Genomic DNA, 17,104 nt, shown 5'->3' with positions numbered 1-17,104 from the left:
TGTCAGTGTGAGTGAAAAAGCATCAACACACTGCCACACTTGAGTGAGAGTGTTCCAATGCACTGACTAAAGAGCTTTAACCAGTTACACAGTCTGAATAAATATCACACCATTCACAGCAGGTAGAGACTGTAATCTTGTTCTGTGTGTGGACGAAGTTTCAACTAATTGTCCACTCAAGAGAGAGGTAAGGACATCTGCACCAGGGCGAAACCATGGAAATGTGCGGACTGTGGGAAGGGATACGGAACCCCATCAGAGCTGGAAGCTCATCGGCGCAGCCACACTGGGGAGAGGCCGTTCATCTGCTCTCAGTGTGGGGAGGGATTCAGTCAGTTATCCAACCTGCAGAGACACCAGCGAGTTCACACTGGAGAGAGGCCGTTCACCTGCTCTCAGTGTGGGGAGGGATTCACTCAGTCATCCCACCTGCAGAGACACCAGCAAGTTCACAATGGGGAGAGGCCCTTCACCTGCTCTCAGTGTGGGAAAGGATTCACTCGGTTATCCAGCCTGCAGATACACCAACGAGTTCACACTGGAGAGAGGCCATTCACTTGCTCTCAGTGTGAGAAGGAATTCACTTATTTATCCAGCCTGCAGTCACACCAGCGAGTTCACACAGGGGAGAGGCCGTTCACCTGCCCTCAGTGTGGGGAGGGATTCACTCGGTCATCCCGCCTGCAGTCACACCAGCGAGTTCACACTGGAGAGAGGCCATTCACCTGTTCTCAATGTGGGGAGGGATTCACTCAGTGATCCTATCTGCAGAGACACCAGCGGGTTCACACTGGAGAGAGGCCGTTCACCTGCTCTCAGTGTGAGAAGGAATTCACTCATTTATCCAGCCTGCAGAGACACCAGCGAGTTCACACTGGGGAGAGGCCATTCACCTGCTCTCTATGTGGAAAGGGATTAATTCAGTTATCCGAGCTGCGGACACACCAGCGAGTTCACACAGGGGAGAGGCCGTTCACCTGCTCTCAGTGTGGGAAGGGATTCACTCGGTCATCCGACCTGCGGGCACACCAGCGAGTTCACACTGGGGAGAAACCACCATTCATCTGCTCTCAGTGTGGGAAGGGATTCACTCGGTCATCCCACCTGCAGAGACATCAGCGAGTTCACACTGGGGAGAGGCCGTTCACCTGCTCTCAATGTGAGAAAGGATTCACTCTGTCATCCCACCTGCAGAGACACCAGCGAGTTCACACTGGAGAAAGGCCATTCACCTGCTCTCAGTGTGGGCAGGGATTCACTCAGTTATCCAACCTGCAGAGACACCAGCGAGTTCACACTGGGGAGAGGCCATTCACCTGCTCTGTGTGTGGGAAGGGTTTCAGCGTTTCATCCCGGCTGCTGAGGCACCAGCAAGTTCACGAGTGATGACAGTGGTTGGATTCTGATGTTATTGTCTCTGCTCTCAATTGCATCCAGGATTGCATTTTGTTCATTCTCACAGTTGGTCAATGGGAAGGGTCAGAGGGTTTCTTTGTGCGGGACTGGCCGGTCTCAGCCTCCAGTGGGCTGATGCTCTTTGAGTCTTTTTGCAAATACCTGGTTTCAAATGTCACAAGGATCACAGAGTGACAGGGTGTTAGGAAGTTTCGAGATATTTAGTCAGAGGAAAACAGAGGTTGGCAGTGCAAAGGTACATTTCTGAATGGAGGGCTGTGACAAGTGGCGTTCCTCAGGGATCAGTGCTGGGACTTTTGCTGCTTGTAATATATATAAATGATTTGGAGGAAAATGTAACTGGTTTGATTAGTAAGTTTGTGGACGGCACAAAGGTTGGTGGAATTGCGGATAGCGATCGGGACCGGCAGAGGATGCAGCAGGATATAGATCAGTTGGAGACTTGGGCGGAGAGATGGCAGATGAAATTTAATCCGGACAAATGTGAGGTAATGCATTTTGGAAGGTCTAATACAGATGGGAAATATACAGTAAATGGCAGAACCCTTAAGAGTATTCATAGGCAGAGGGATCTGGGTGTACAGGTACACAGGTCACTGAAAGTGGCAATGCAGGTGGAGAAGATAATCAAGAAGGCATACGGCATGCTTGCCCTCATCGGCCGGGGCATTGAGTTTAAAAATTGGCAAGTCATGTTGCAGCTTTATAGAACCTTAGTTCGACCGCACTTGGAATCTCGTGTTCAATTCTGGTCACCACACTACCAGAAGGATGTGGAAGCTTTGGAGAGGGTACGGAAAATATTTATCAGGATGTTGCCTGGTGTGGAGGGCATTAGCTATGAGGAGAGGTTGGAGAAACTTGGTTTGTTCTCCGTGGAACGACGGAGGTTGACGGGGGGGGGCGACCTGATAGAAGTCTACAAGATTATGAGGGGCATGGACAGAGTGGATAGTCAGAAGCTTTTTCCCAGGGTGGAAGAGTCAATTACTAGGGGCATAGGTTTAAGGTGCGAGGGGCAAGGTTTAAAGGAGATGTACAAGGCAGGTTTTTTTACAGAGGGTGGTGGGTGCCTGGAACTCATTGCTGGGGAAGGTAGTGGAAGCAGATACGATAGTGACTTTTAAGATGTGTCTTGACAAATATATGAATAGCATAGCAATAGAGGGATATGGTCCCCGGAAAGGTAGTGGGTTTTAGTTCAGACGGGCAGCATGGTTGCTGCAGGCTTGGAGGGCCAAAGGGCTTGTTTCTGTGCTGTAATTTTCTTTGTTCATCATTCTGTTTGGAACATCCCAAATGCCCATCCAATTTCCTTTTTAATTGTTTATTGTCTCCACTTCCTCCACCCCCGTAGGCAGCGAGTTTCAGGTCATTACCATTCGCTACATCAGAATATTCTTCCTCACATCTCTTCCCACAGCCCCCCCCCACCCCGCCTCTTCAATCTCTGACCCAAAACAAGAAATCTGTGTCTCCCTCGTCCTTGTCCCTTCAGCTAATGGGAACAGCTTTTTTTTGTGAACTCGCTGGTGTGTCCCCAGGTTGGATAACCGAGTGAATCCCTTCCCACACGGAGAGCAGGTGAATGGTTTCTCCCCAGTGTGAACTCGCTGGTGTGTCTGCAGGTTGGATGATCGAGTGAATCCTTCCCCACACTGAGGGCAGATGAATGGCCTCTCTCCAGTGTGAACTCGCTGGTGTGCCTGCAGGTTGGATAACTGGCTGAACCCCTTCCCACACTGAGAGCAGATAAACGGTCTCTCCCCAGTGTGAACTCGCTGGTGTCTCCGCAGGGTGGATAAATCAGTGAATCCCTTCCCACACTGAGAGCAGGTGAATGGTCTCTCTCCAGTGTGAACTCGCTGGTGCGTCTGGAGGCTGGATAAATGAGTGAATCCCTTCTCACACTGAGAGCAGATGAACGGTCTCTCCCCAGTGTGAACTCGCTGGTGCGTCTGCAGGTTAGATAACTGACTGAACCCCTTCTCACACTGAGAGCAGGTGAACGGTCTCTCCCCAGTATGAACTCGCTGGTGTGCCTGCAGGCTGGGTAACTGACTGAATCCCTCCCCACACTGAGAGCAGGTGAAGGGCCTCTCTCCAGTGTGAACTCGCTGGTGGGTTTGCAGGCTGGATGATTGAGTGAATCCCTCCCCACATTGAGAGCAGGTGAACGGTCTCTCCCCAGTGTGAACTCGCTGGTGTGCCTGCAGCTGGGACAACCGAGTGAATCCCGCCCCACAGTGAGAGCAGGTGAATGGCCTCTCCCCAGTGTGGCTGCGCCGATGAGCTTCCAGCAGGGATGGGTATCTGTATCTCTTCCCACAGTCCCCACATTTCCATGGTTTCTCCATGGTGCAGGTGTCCTTGCCTCTCTCTTCAGTTGAAGACTCGTCCACACACAGAACAGTCCCCCCACACCTCCCCCCCGCTGTGAATGGTGATATTTATTCAGGCTGTGTAACTGGTTCAAGCTCAGTGCACTGAAACACACTCACTCCAGTGTGGCAATGTGTTGGCGCTTTTCCAGTCACACTGATGTTTGAAATCTTTTCAGGTCACCAGACCGGACAACCATTTTTCCTCGATTCAAAGGCCGATGATATTCAGGTCCCAAGGAATATGACTCTGTCAGATCTAGATGTGACATTTGAGATTTCAGCTTGTGATTCCTCTTTCGATACCCTGTAAAATGAGTTTACAGAGGTCATCAGTGTCAGTGCAGGATAGAAATTTAGAACAGACAATTCAAGTTTCTATTGAACATTCCTTCCTCTCTGCAGACTCGAAACATTGGCTCTATTCGCTCTCCATCTGGGGGATAGTGTGGGAAATGATGCTGAGGTAGATCAGCCAATTCTCAATGAATGGTTGAGGCAGTTCGATGGGCTGAATGGCCAACTGCAGCTCCTGTTTCTTATGATTTCTGTGTCCAGGACAGGAAGCAGCGAGCATGGATCTGTCAATCAGCCTCAATCAGCACCTTCAGGAGAATTGGGAGGGTGAATATTCGATACAGCAGAGTGAGAATGGAGGGAGAGTGTGTGGGATGGAGATTTGCAGCTTTTGGGGAACGAGAGAGGAAAGAATGTTCATTAAAATAATAGAATTCTTACATCTGATCAACCGTCCCTGAGCCTTCACAATGAATCCCTCTTCTCAAGACACTCTTATCTCTGACTTGTCTGTGCTGCCAGCAGTCTCACAAAGCAGCTGCCTTTGCGCTGATATGAGAGGCCCTGCGAGGCAAGTTTAATGCTCCATGGCTGTGTGTTTACCATTCTTTCCCTTCATCTGAGCAGGAATATACTTCTCCTGGACTCTTGATATCACACTTTTAAAAGCTTCGCATTAGCCAGTCATTCCTTTCTCTTCAAACAGATTCACATAATCAACATCTGCTAGATCCTGCCTAATGCCCACAACATTGGCCCTGCTCCAGTTTAGGGCCTTAACCTGTGGATCACTCCTATCTTTTTCCAGAACTATTTTAAAACTAATAGTGTTCTGGTCACTGGACACAAAGTGGTCTCCGATGACACTTCATTCACTTGCCCTACTTCATTTCTTAAGAGTCTTATAGAAAGTGAGTCCAGCAATTAAAAATGAAAAATAAGGAGCTGGGAAATTAATTGAACAAGTATTTTGCCTCGGTCTTCACAATAGAGGATACAGTTAAAACTCAGAAACAGCTGGAAATCAGAAAACAGAAGTGTGGGATGAACTCTGAAAAATCACAATTACCAGGGAAGTGGTCCTCAGCAAACTGTTGGAGCTGTGGGCTGATGAGTCCTCGGGTCCTGCTGGGCTCCATTCTCGGGTCTTAACAGAGTGAGATCGTTGATGTGTTGTTTAATTTTCTAAAATTCCCCATCGGGAATTGGATAAATGGAATCAGTGGATGTGCTGTACTTAGATTTCCAGAAGACATTTGATGAGGTGAAACATCAAAGATTATTGCAGTAAATAAAAATTCATACTGTGGGGATAACATATTGGCGTGGATAGAAAATTGGCTAACAGCAAACAGTGGGCAGAAATGGATCATTTTCTGGTTTGAGAGAGGGAGAAACCTGGGCCAACCTTTCCAGAGTCTGCAGCCTCCCTGGATTCACTTCCTTTATCTTCAGTTACTGCAAGTCCCCAATTTCCCCCAGAATGAGAAAAGAAATGGAAAGGGGGAGAAAAGAAAGTGTTTTACTCACAGATGTTTGAGACAGGAGGAGGTTTGAGTCTGTCTGAAGATCAATCTTCATTCACACAAAGCCCGCGTTCTGATTGGCTGGAGGACCAGAGTCCTTCCGGTCCTCCAACTCTTCTCATTGGTCACCCCTCAGCATGAAGGTCAGGGGGTGGGATCTCCGCCGTGCGGACCCGGGAGCCCCGCCCCCACCCATTGTTCCCCTCCCCCTGCACCTCCTCGAGCCAAGGTTTCCAGGCAACCGGGTGGCGGCTCCGGACAGAGCGAGAAGCCGCTCGGTGATCTCCCCCTCCCCCCGGCCGGGGACTGCGCATGTCCAAGGGAGAGGGGAAGCTGCGCATGTGCGGGGGTGCTCCCGCTGACCTGCATGCTGAAGGGTTCACCAATGAACTATTCCTTTCTTAACTTTCTGGAAGCCGATTGTCTTCGAACATTCAAAAACCATTTAAACTGCCTTTTTACTCAGCACTTGCTAAAATACTGATTAAAAAACACAAAACTCACAGCTTGGACTCAAATACTACCCAGTGCAAGGAACTCGTCTACTTTGTCAGAAGACTAAGGAAATTTGGCATGTCAGCTACGACTCTCACCAACTTTTACAGATGTCCCATATCACAGCTTGGTCTGGCTCCTGCTCTGCCCAAGACCGCAAGGAACTACCAAAGGTAGTGAATGTAGCCCAATACATCACGCAAACCAGCCTCCCATCCATTGACTCTGTCTACACTTCCCGCTGCCTCGGCAAAGCAGCCAGCATAATTAAGCACCCCACGCACCCCGGACATTCTCTCTTCCCCTTTCTTCCGTTGGGAAAAAGATACAAAAGTCTGAGGTCACGTACCAACAGAACAGAGTTTTCCCTGCTGCTGTCAGACTTTTGAATGGACTTCCCTTGCATTAAGTTGATCTTTCTCTACACCCAAGCTGTGACTGTAACACTACATTCTGCACTCTCTCATTTCCTTCTCTATGAATGGTATGTTTTGTCTGTTTAGCGCACAAGAAACAAAACTTTTCACTGTATGTTAATACATGTGACAATAGTAAATCAAATCAAACCAAAAAGGCAAATTGATCAGGCTCCCTGCCGATAGGCTTTTGTTCCAATATTTCTGAGTTCCTGACTTGGGGACCTTTCTTTGTGCTTTGGTTGTTCCTGCAGGTCAACACTGGCAAATCTCCTTTATCTTCTTCTGCTCGGGGTCTCACTGGCTGAGATGTGCTTTCAGTCACATATTCACAGAACATGCACTGTTACACATTAATGATCTGGAAGATGGAATGAGGGCATAATTGCTAAATTTAATTTGATTTGATTTGATTTTGTTTTGATTTATTATTGTCACATGTATTAGCATACAGTGAAAAGTACTGTTTCTTGCGCGCTATACACACAAAGCATACCGTACATAGAGAAAGAAATGAGAGAGTGCAGAATGTAGTGTTACAGTCATAGCTTGGGTATAGAGAAAGAGCAACTTAATGCAAGGTAAGTCCATTCAAAAGTCTGATGGCAGCAGGGAAGAAGCTTTTGTTGAGTCAGTTGGTACGTGACCTCAGGCTTTTGCATCATTTTCCCAATGGAAGAAGGTGGAAGAGAGAATATCTGGGGTGCGTGGGGTCCTGAATTATGCTGGCTGCTTTGCCGAGGCAGCGGGAAATGTAGACAGTCAATGGATGGCAGCTTAGTTTGCATGATGGATTGGGCTACACTACGACCTTTTGTAGTTCCTTGTGACCTTGGGCAGAGCAGGAGCCATATCAAGAAGTGATACAACCAGAAAGAATGCTTTCTGTGGTGCATCTGTAAAAATTGGTGAGAGTCATAGCTGACGTGCCAAATTTCCTCAATCTTCTGAGAAAGTAGAGGCATTTGTGGGCTTTCTTAACTATAGTGTCAGCATGGGGGGACCAGGACAGGTTGTTGGTGATCTGGACACCTAAAAACTTGAAGGTCTTGACCCTTTCTAAATTTGCGGATGATACAAAGATATGTAAAGGGACTGGTAGTGTTGAGGAAGTCGGGAGGCTGCAGAATGACTTGGACAGGCTAGGCAAATGGGCAAAGAAGTGCCAGATGGAATATAACGTGGGGAAGTGTGAGGTTATGCACTTTGGTCGGAAGAATAAAGGCGTAGACTATTTTCCAAATGGTGAAAGGCTTTGGAAATCTCAAGCAGAAAGGGACTTGGGAGTCCTGGTTCTGGACTCTCTTAAGGTTAACATGCAGGTTCAGTTGGCAGTTACAAAGGCAAATTCAATGCTAGCATTCACTTCTAGAGGGCTAGAATACAAGAGCAGTGATGTACTGCTGAGGCGGTATCAGGCTCTGGTCAGACCCCATTTGGAATATTGTGAGCAGTTTTGGGCCCCATCCTAAGGAAGGATGTGCTGGCCTTGGAGGGGGTCCAGAGGAGGTTCACAGGAATGATCCCAGGAATGAAGGGTTTGTCATATGAGGAGCAGTTGAGGAGTCTGGGTCTATCGTCGATGGAGTTCAGAAGGATGAGAGGGGATCTAATTGAAACTTACAGAATACTGAGAGACCGAGATAGAATGGACGTGGAGAGGATGTTTCCACTAGTGGGACAGACTAGAACTCGAGGTCACAACCTCAGAGTGAAGGGACGCTCCTTTAAAACTGAGATGAGGTGGAATTTCTTGAGAGGAGGGTGGCGAATGTGAAACTCATTGCCACAGTGGGCTGTGGAGGCCAGGTCATTAAGTGTCTTTAAGACAGAGATGGATAGGTTCTTGATCAATAAGGGGATCAAAGGTTACGGGGAGAAGGAAGGAGAATGGGGATGAGAATCATATCAGCCATGATTGAATGGCAAAGCAGACTCGATGGGCCAAATGGTCTAATTCTGCTCTGATATCTTATGGTCATATGGATCACTGTCTTTTAGTCACAAAGGCTGAGGGAGTAATGCCTCTCTCAGGGGGTGGCATTTCTCTCAGGAGCACAACACACAAGGGTCTATGTTCACTCAATGTCTGTTCGAGGCAGAGCGACTGCCCCCAATCAATGAGCTCCTGTGTCCATTCCTCAGTGCAGAACTCCTTCAGCCTGATCCTCCCACTGTACTCAGCCTGATACAGAGTTAGCTCTTCTAACCATCAGCCTTTGCTGTTGTCTTCATTTGCTTTATGGTCACACATCAGGTTATACTCTCTTTAGATCAGTCAGGAATTAGGGTCGAGAATGCAGCCATCCACCCCATTAAGTCCATGCTGGTTCCCTGTGAATCAAACCATTGCCCCGTTCTATCCCCGTACCCCTGTCGGTTTATTTCCCTCAATTGCCCATCCAATTTCCTTTTGGAAAGATTCCATCATCTCTGCTTCTCCCCCTTGCCGGAGTGGGTTCCAGATATTTACCACTTTCATCAGATGCAAATGAATCTGAGAGCAGAGAAGGAGGCCATTCCAGCCATTGTACCCATGATATCCCTTTGAACAAGATCCTCCATTAATCCCATATTTCATTTCGAATCTGTCCAATTCCCTTTTGAAAGATCCAGTTTAATTTGCTTCCTGCACCATTTTCAGACAGTGCATTCCAAATCACAACAACTCATTCTGTTTTAAACCAAATAATTTCACGATATATTGTGTTTGGATTTTCACAGGGGATTTGGAAACGGAGTGAAAGACATGGTTGTTTCTCAAAATTGAGACTCAGTCTTTATTAATGATCTCAATGAGCGGACTGAGTGTGATGTATCCAAGCTGGGGACTATTTCTAAAAAGGAAATTACATTTCTGCAGCTTCTTGCATGACCACAAGATCTTGGAAAGTGTTTTACGGTCAAGTTATTTTGAAGTGTGGTCACTGTTATGATGTGGGAAACTGTAGGGGTGCCTCAGAAATGAAAATGATCACTTTCATCTGTATTAACAGTTAAATATAACTTGGTCAAGGAAGCCATGTTAAACTTGAACATGTGATGAGAACTTTATATCATAAAGCTCAAAGCCTCTAGACACGGCTGAGCAAGCAATTCTTCAATCATTTTGATAAGTTAGAGGACATTATATTCTGCTAAAGTCTGGCTCAATAATGAGGCTGATTGTTCAACCTGATCAAGATTAGTAAGAAAGCTTTGTGTCTTTCACAAAGTATATTTTTGAACCATTGTATCTTGTATTAATCAAATGTATTAATTAAAGATTACTCTAACAATTAGCTACCAGTCAGTAACAGATGGGTGAATAAGTAGTGAGCCATAATTGAGTTAAAGTTAATGAATCAATAATAAGTCAGTAGTTGTAATGAAAGATTGAGTTTTATTTGCAGTCAAATGTAAAAGCTTAATTGCTGTGTATGTAAAGAATGTGCAGTGAAGATAAATGTACTGGCGAGAGAGACCTTCCAGCTCTGATTAGCCTCAACATTTGTACAGGGATTGTATAGAATCAGATAAAGGGATGGTGTGAAATTATTCTATTGTATTCCTGATAATGACAGAAAATGGGGCAAGTAATTGAGGATACAATTAATCCAGTGACAAAACTGCTTTCTTTCTTCACTACAACCATTACCTCTCCCTTTGCCTTTTGTTCCAGGACATTTTTGACATTTAATCTCGTCGCCCTCTAACCAATCCCTGACTTTCCCTTTTGTTCGACCTGACCCTCCCCTCTTTCTCACCGGTATCAAACCCATCACATTTCTCCCTCTAGTTCTGAAGTAGAGTTACATTGGACGTGAAACATTAACTCAGTTTCCCTCCCCACAGATGCCTGCCAGACCTGTGTTTTTCCAGTTCTTTCTGTATTTATTTTAGATCTACCTGCAGTGGAGGGAAAAACACTATTTACTATCCAGGATAAAATAAATGTCTTTCGTCAGATTTTGTGGATCATTTTGTTTATTTGTTTGTTTAGCTATGAGGAGAGGTTGGAGAAACTTGGTTTGTTCTCACTGGAACAACAGAGGTTGAGGAGCGACCTGATAGAAGTCTCCAATATTATGAGGGGCATGGACAGAATGGATAGTCAAACGCTTTTTCCCAGGGTGGAAGAGTCACAGCTTTAAGGAGCGAGGGGCAAGGTTTAAAGGAGATGTATAAGGCAGATTTTTTACACAGAGGGTGGTGGGTGCCTGGAACTCGCTGCCGGGGGTGGTAGTGGAAGCGGATACAGTCGTGACTTTTAAGGGGCATCTGGACAAATACATGAATAGGATGGGAATAGGGGAATATGGTCCCTGGAAGGGTAGGGGGTTTTAGTTAAGTCAGGCAGCATGATCAGTGCAGGCTTGGAGGGCCTGTTCTTGTGATGTAATTTTCTGTGTTCTTATTTCATTGGAAATGTGCTCTCCCAGGCTCAAAGAGCATCAGCTCATTGGAAGCAGAGGGGTGAAACCAGCCAGTCCAACAGAAAGAGAACCCTTCAACCTTCCACTTCACCAACTGTCAGAATGAACGTGGTTCAGTGCTGGATGTGATTAACAGCAGAAACCAACTCGATAATCATTTGTGAATCTGTTGGTGTTTCTGCAGGTTGGATAACCGAGTCAATCCCTTCCCACACACAGAGCAGGCGAACGGCCGCTCCCCAGTGTGAACTCGCTGGTGTATCCGCAGTGCAGATGACCATTTAAATCTCATTGTGCAGTGAGAGCAGCTGAACGGTCGCTCCTCAGTGTGAATGCGCTGGTGGGACACCAGATCCACTGAGCTTTTGAATCCGCTCCCACAGTCAGAACATTTAAAGGGTCTCTCATTGGTGTGAATGAGATTGTGTCTCAGCAGGATGGAAAACTGAGTGAACCCGTTCCCACACACAGAGCAGGTGAACGGCCTCTCCCCAGTGTGAACTCGCTGGTGTTTCCGCAGGTGGAATGTCGTTCTAAACATCTTTGTGCAGTGAGAGCAGCTGAACGGTCTCTCCTCAGTGTGAATGCGCTGGTGAGACTTCAGTTCTCGAGAACTTTTAAATCCACTCCCACAGTCAGTACATTTAAAGGGTCTCTCATTGGTGTGAGTGACTTTGTGACTCAGCAGGTGGGAGGACCGAGTGAATCCCTTCCCACACTGAGAGCAGGTGAATGGCCTCTCCCCAGTGTGAACACGCTGGTGTCTCTGCAGGTGGGATGACTGAGTGAATCCCTTCCCACAATCAGAGCAGCTGAACGGTCTCTCTCCAGTGTGACTGCGTCGATGAGTTTCCAGCTCTGATGGGGCATTGTATCCCTTCCCACAGTCCCCACATTTCCACGGTTTCTCCATGGTTCGGGTGTCCTTGTGACTCTCCAGGTTAAACAATCAGTTAAATCTCACACAGAACACGGGTACAGTCTCTCCCCGCTGTGAATGCTGCGATGTATTTTCAGGCTGTGTAACTGGTTAAAGCTCTTTCCACACTCAGTGCATTGGAACACTCTCACTCTGGTGTGTGTGAGTCTCGGTGCTTTTCCAGTCACACTGATGTTGAGAATCTTCTGAAGCAGACAGAACAGAGAAACATTTCACCTTCTAGAATCAAAGGTCAGTGATATTCAGGTCCCGATAAATTGAATGCTGACGTGATGTTTGTTTTGAGTTTTTGTCTGTAAATCCTCACCTTCTGATATCCTGTAAACGAGTTTGAAAAATTCACCATTGTCAGTACAGCATAGAAATTCAGAACAGACAATTCTAGTTTCTATAGAACATTCTTTCCTCTCTGATTCCCCAAAACTGTAAATCGCCATCCCACACACTCTCCCTCCATTCTCACTCTGCTGTATCTAATATTCACCCTCCCAATTCTCCTGAAGGTGCTGATTGAGGCTGATTGACAGATCCATGCTCACGGCTTCCTGTCCTGGACACAGAGAGTTGGAAATCTCCATGCAGGAGAATAACAGAAATATGGCTACTTTCCTCGACTAAGAATGTTTTAAATGGATTGTTTCAGTTAGTGAAGATACAGGGGGTTGTGATTGATGATAGTCTTGAACTTGCTGCCTGTGAGGGTGGTCATAGAGTTTGACAGCATGGAAAGAGGCTCTTCAGCCTATCGTGTTTGCGCCGACCATCAAACACCTTTCTATTCTAATCCCATTTTCCACTCTTGGTGCGTAACCTTGTATGCTATGGCATTTCAAGAGCTCATCTAAATACTTCTCAAATGTTTCATGCAGTGAGTTCCAGATTCCCACCACCGTCTGAGTGAAAAGGTTTTTCCTCACATCTTCAAGAAACCTCCTGCCCCTGAATTTAAATCCATGCCTTTGGTTATTGCCCCCTCTACTAAAGAGAAAAGTTCCTTCCTGTCCCCCTCCATCTGTGCCCCTCAGAATTTTATACACCTCAATAAGGTCCCTCTCACCCTTCTCTGCTCCAAGAAAAACAACGCCAGCCTATCCAGTTTCTCTTGATAGCTGAAACACTCCAGCCCAGGCAACACCCTGGGGAATTTCCTCTGCGCCATCTACAGTGCAATTACATCCTTCCTATAGTGTGGCAACCAGAACTGCACACAGTACTCCACCAGAGTGTGGCCAACCAACGTTTTGTATAGCTCCATTATAACCTCCCTGCTCTTATATTCAATGCCTCGGTTAATGAAGGCAAGTATCCCATGTGCCTTCTGAACCACCTTATGTCGCTGTCCTACTGTCTTCAGAGATCTATGAACATACGCACCAAGGTCCCTCTGATCCTCTGTACCTCCGAGGATCTGACTATTCATTGTGCATTCCGAGATGCCGCTTTTAAAAACTGCTTCAATTGAAGCTAAAATGTAACCAAATGACTTCAACCAAGCACAGCATGTCAATACTACACTGGATCTTAGCCAAAAGGCCGAGATGCGATACCTCCTGCTCTTAATATACTGACAGAACACCTTTGGGATTCCTCACAGATGTTGCCGAGAGGAGGAGGTTTGGTCTGAAGCTCATTGGCCAACCAACTTCCGCATTCAGACAATGGGGAGCTCTGATTGGCTGGAGGACCTTGCGGTCCTCCAACTCTTCCAATTGGTCAAAATCTCAGTATGTCTGTCAGAGGGTGGGTTCTCCCCCGCACATGTGCAGCTGCCCTCTCCCTTGAACATGCGCAGTCCGGGCCGGCGGGAGGAGATCACCGAGCGGCTTCTCGCTCTGGCCGGAGCCGTCAGCCGGTTACCTGGAAACCTTGGCTGGAGGAGGGGGAGGGGAAAAATGAGTGGGGACGGCCGGGCCTGCGCATTGGAACCGCAGTGACGTCACCGGAGAGCAGCGAGATTCCTATTGGCTGATTCAGGCAGGGCTCTATTGTGACGCCACAATGCGGAAGTTGGCCAATGAGCTTCAGATTAAACCTTCCGCTTCTGCAACGTCTGGGAGGAAATCAGTGTTTCCCCCTTTCCATTTCTTTTCTCATTCTCATGGGCGGCACGGTAGCACAGTGGTTAGCACTGCTGCTTCACAGCTCCAGGGACCTGGGTTCGATTTCCGGCTCGGGTCACTGTCTGCGTGGGTTTCCTCCGGGTGCTCTGGTTTCCTCCCACAGTCCAAAGATGTGCGGGTTAGGTTGATTGGCCATGCTAAAAAATTGCCCTTAGTGTCCTGGGATGCGTGGATTAGTGGGTAAATATGTAGGGATATGGGGGTAGGGCCTGGGTGGGATTGTGGTCGGTGCAGACTCGATGGGCCGAATGGCCTCTTTCTGTGCTGTAGGATTTCTAAGATTCTGGGGGAAATTGGGGACTTGCAGCAACTGAAGGGGAAGGAAGTGAATCCAGTCTGTATATTCCACACATTTTTAGTCCAGTCATATGGGCATAGATCTGTCTGGCCGCCTGCATGGAGATTTTCAGCTCTCTGTGTCCAGGACAGGAAGCCGTGAGCATGGATCTATCAATCAGCCTCAACCAGCACCTTCAGGAGAATTGGAAGGGTGAATATTAGATACAGCAGAGTGAGAATGGAGGGAGAGTGTGTGGGATGGAGATTTACAGCTTTTGGGGAATGAGAGAGAAAGAATGTTCCATAGAAACTGGAATTGTCTGTTCTGAATTTCTATCCTGTACTGACACTGATGACTTGTGTCAACTTGTTTTACAGGATATTGAAAGAGGAATCACAGGCTAAAATCTCAAACGTCACGTCTAGATCTGGCAGAGTCATATTCCTTGGGACCTGAATATCATCCGTCATTGAATCTGGAAGATTTGAAAAGATTTCAAACATCAATCTCACTGGAAAAGCACCAACACACTTCCACATTCAAGTGAGAGTGTTCCAGTGCACTGACTGAAGAGCTTTAACCAGTTACACAGCCTGAATAAATATCACACCATTCACAGCGGGGAGACACTGTACACGTGTTGTGTGTGTGGATGAGGCTTCAGCTGATTGTCCACCCAAGGCAGAGGCAAGGACACCTGCATCATGGAGAAACCATGGAAATGTGGGGACTGTGGAAAGAGATACTGAGCCCCATGTCTGCTGGATGCTCATCGGCGCAACCACACGGGGGAGAGGCCATTCATTTGCTCTCAGTGTGGGGAGGGATTCATTCGGTTCCCCCACCTGCAGTCACACAAGCGAATTCACACTGGCGAGAGACCATTCACCTGCTCTCAGTATGGAAAGGGATTCACTGTGTTATCCACTTTGCAGAGACACCATCGAATTCACACTGGGGAGAGGCCGTTCACCTGCCCTCAGTGTGGGAAGGGATTCAACCAGTTATCCAATCTATGGACACACCAGCGAATTCACACTGGGGACAGGCCATTCATCTGCTCTCAGTGTGGGAAGGGATTCACTCGGTCATCTGACCTGCAGACACATCAGCGCGTTCACACTGGGGAGAGGCCATTCACCTGCTCTCAGTGTGGAAAGGGATTCACTGTGTCATCCGCCTTGCAGAGACACCAGCGAGTTCACACTGGGGAGAGGCCATTCACCTGCTCTCAGTGTGGGAAGAGATTCACTTGGTAATCCGACCTGCAGAGACACCAGCGAGTTCACACTGGGGAGAGGCCGTTCACCTGCTCTCAGTGTGGGAAGGGATTCACTTGGTCATCCGTCCTGCGGACACATCAGCGCTTTCACAGCGGGGAGAGGCCGTTTACCTGCTCTCAGTGTGGGAAGGGTTTCAGTCAGTTATCCAACCTGTGGAGACACCAGCGAGTTCACATGGGGAGAGGCCATTCACCTGCTCTCGGTGTGGGAAGGAATTCACTCAGTTATCCCACCTGCTGAGACATCAGTGAGGTTACACTGGGGAGAAACCGTCCACCCGCTGAGTGTATAAAAAGGGTTCAGAATTTCATCACAGCTGCTGAGGCACCAACAAGTTCACAGGGGTTGGATCCTGCTGTTATTGTTTCTGCTCTCAATTACATCCAGGACTGCATTTTGTTCATTCTCACAGTTGGTCAATGGGGAGGGTCGGAGGGTTTCTTTCTGCTGGACTGGCCGGTCTCAAGACTTTGCCTCCAGTGGGCTGATGCTCTTTGAGTCTTGTTGCGAATACCTGGTTTCAAATTTCACACGGATCACAGAGTGACAGGGTGTTAGGAAGTTAAGAGTTACTATTTCTGTTTGAAATTTCCCAACTGCTCATCCAATTTCCTTTGTAATTGTTTATTGTCTCCACTTCCTCCACCCTCGTGGGCAGTGAGTTCCAGATCATTACCATTCGCTGCATCAAAATATTCTTCCTCACATCCCCCCCTGCATCTCTGACCCAAAACCATAAATCTGTGACTCCCCTCATCCTTGTCCCATCAACTAATGGGAACAGCTTTCCTTTGTCCACCCTACCTAAACCTGTCAGAATTTTGTCCACCTCTATCAAATCTCCCCTCAACCTCCTTTGAACAAAGAACAAAGAACAATACAGCACAGGAACAGGCCCTTCGGCCCTCCAAGCCCGCGCCGCTCCCCGGTCCAGGATTGAATCCTAAATTCAGGATCCCCGCCCAATTTTCCAGCCTATCTACATCCTAATATCCTATCCACCGAGCTGTCCCTCACAGCTACGATGCTTTGTTCATCATTGTTCATCTTTGCTCCAAGAGGACCAACCCCAGCCTGACATCGACAATAATGAACAAACTAACAGAATATGTTAATACCTGAAATCAAATGGGAATGTTTAAATTCTGTTTTAAAGATATTGTGAATATATTGTCCTGGACAATAAAGGAATTGGAATAACGCATCTTGGGAGTGGTTGAATGGAATATATCAATGTGGTATCCACCTTCAGTCCAGTGAATGTCTGGAATGTGTAGCTGGAAATCTTTCCCTAATATCACTGCGAATGTACTTACACAATGTGGGGTTGCCGGCGTTGGACTGGGGTAAACACAGTAAGAAGTTTAACAACACCAAGTTAAAGTCCAACAGGTTTATTTAGTAGCAAACGCCACTAGCTCCTTCGTCAGGTGAGTGGGAGTTCTGTTCACAAAACAGGATTTTTTATGATCAGAACTCCCACTCACCTGATGAAGGAGCAGCGCTCCGAAAGCTAGTGGCGTTTGCTACCAAAT

The 17,104-nt window shown here is 47.3% G+C and overlaps 1 pseudogene; it reads left to right on the top strand.

Annotated features, from left to right (window-relative positions):
- The window catches only part of LOC144482862 (uncharacterized), a 58,131-nt pseudogene extending 42,322 nt beyond the window's left edge, over nucleotides 1–15,809 (top strand).
- The last annotated feature ends 1,295 nt before the right edge of the window (nucleotides 15,810–17,104 follow it).

The sequence above is a fragment of the Mustelus asterias genome, unplaced genomic scaffold, assembly GCF_964213995.1.
Source record: "Mustelus asterias unplaced genomic scaffold, sMusAst1.hap1.1 HAP1_SCAFFOLD_43, whole genome shotgun sequence".
In the NCBI taxonomy this organism is placed as follows: domain Eukaryota; kingdom Metazoa; phylum Chordata; class Chondrichthyes; order Carcharhiniformes; family Triakidae; genus Mustelus; species Mustelus asterias.
This window is presented reverse-complemented; position numbering and strand designations above follow the sequence as displayed.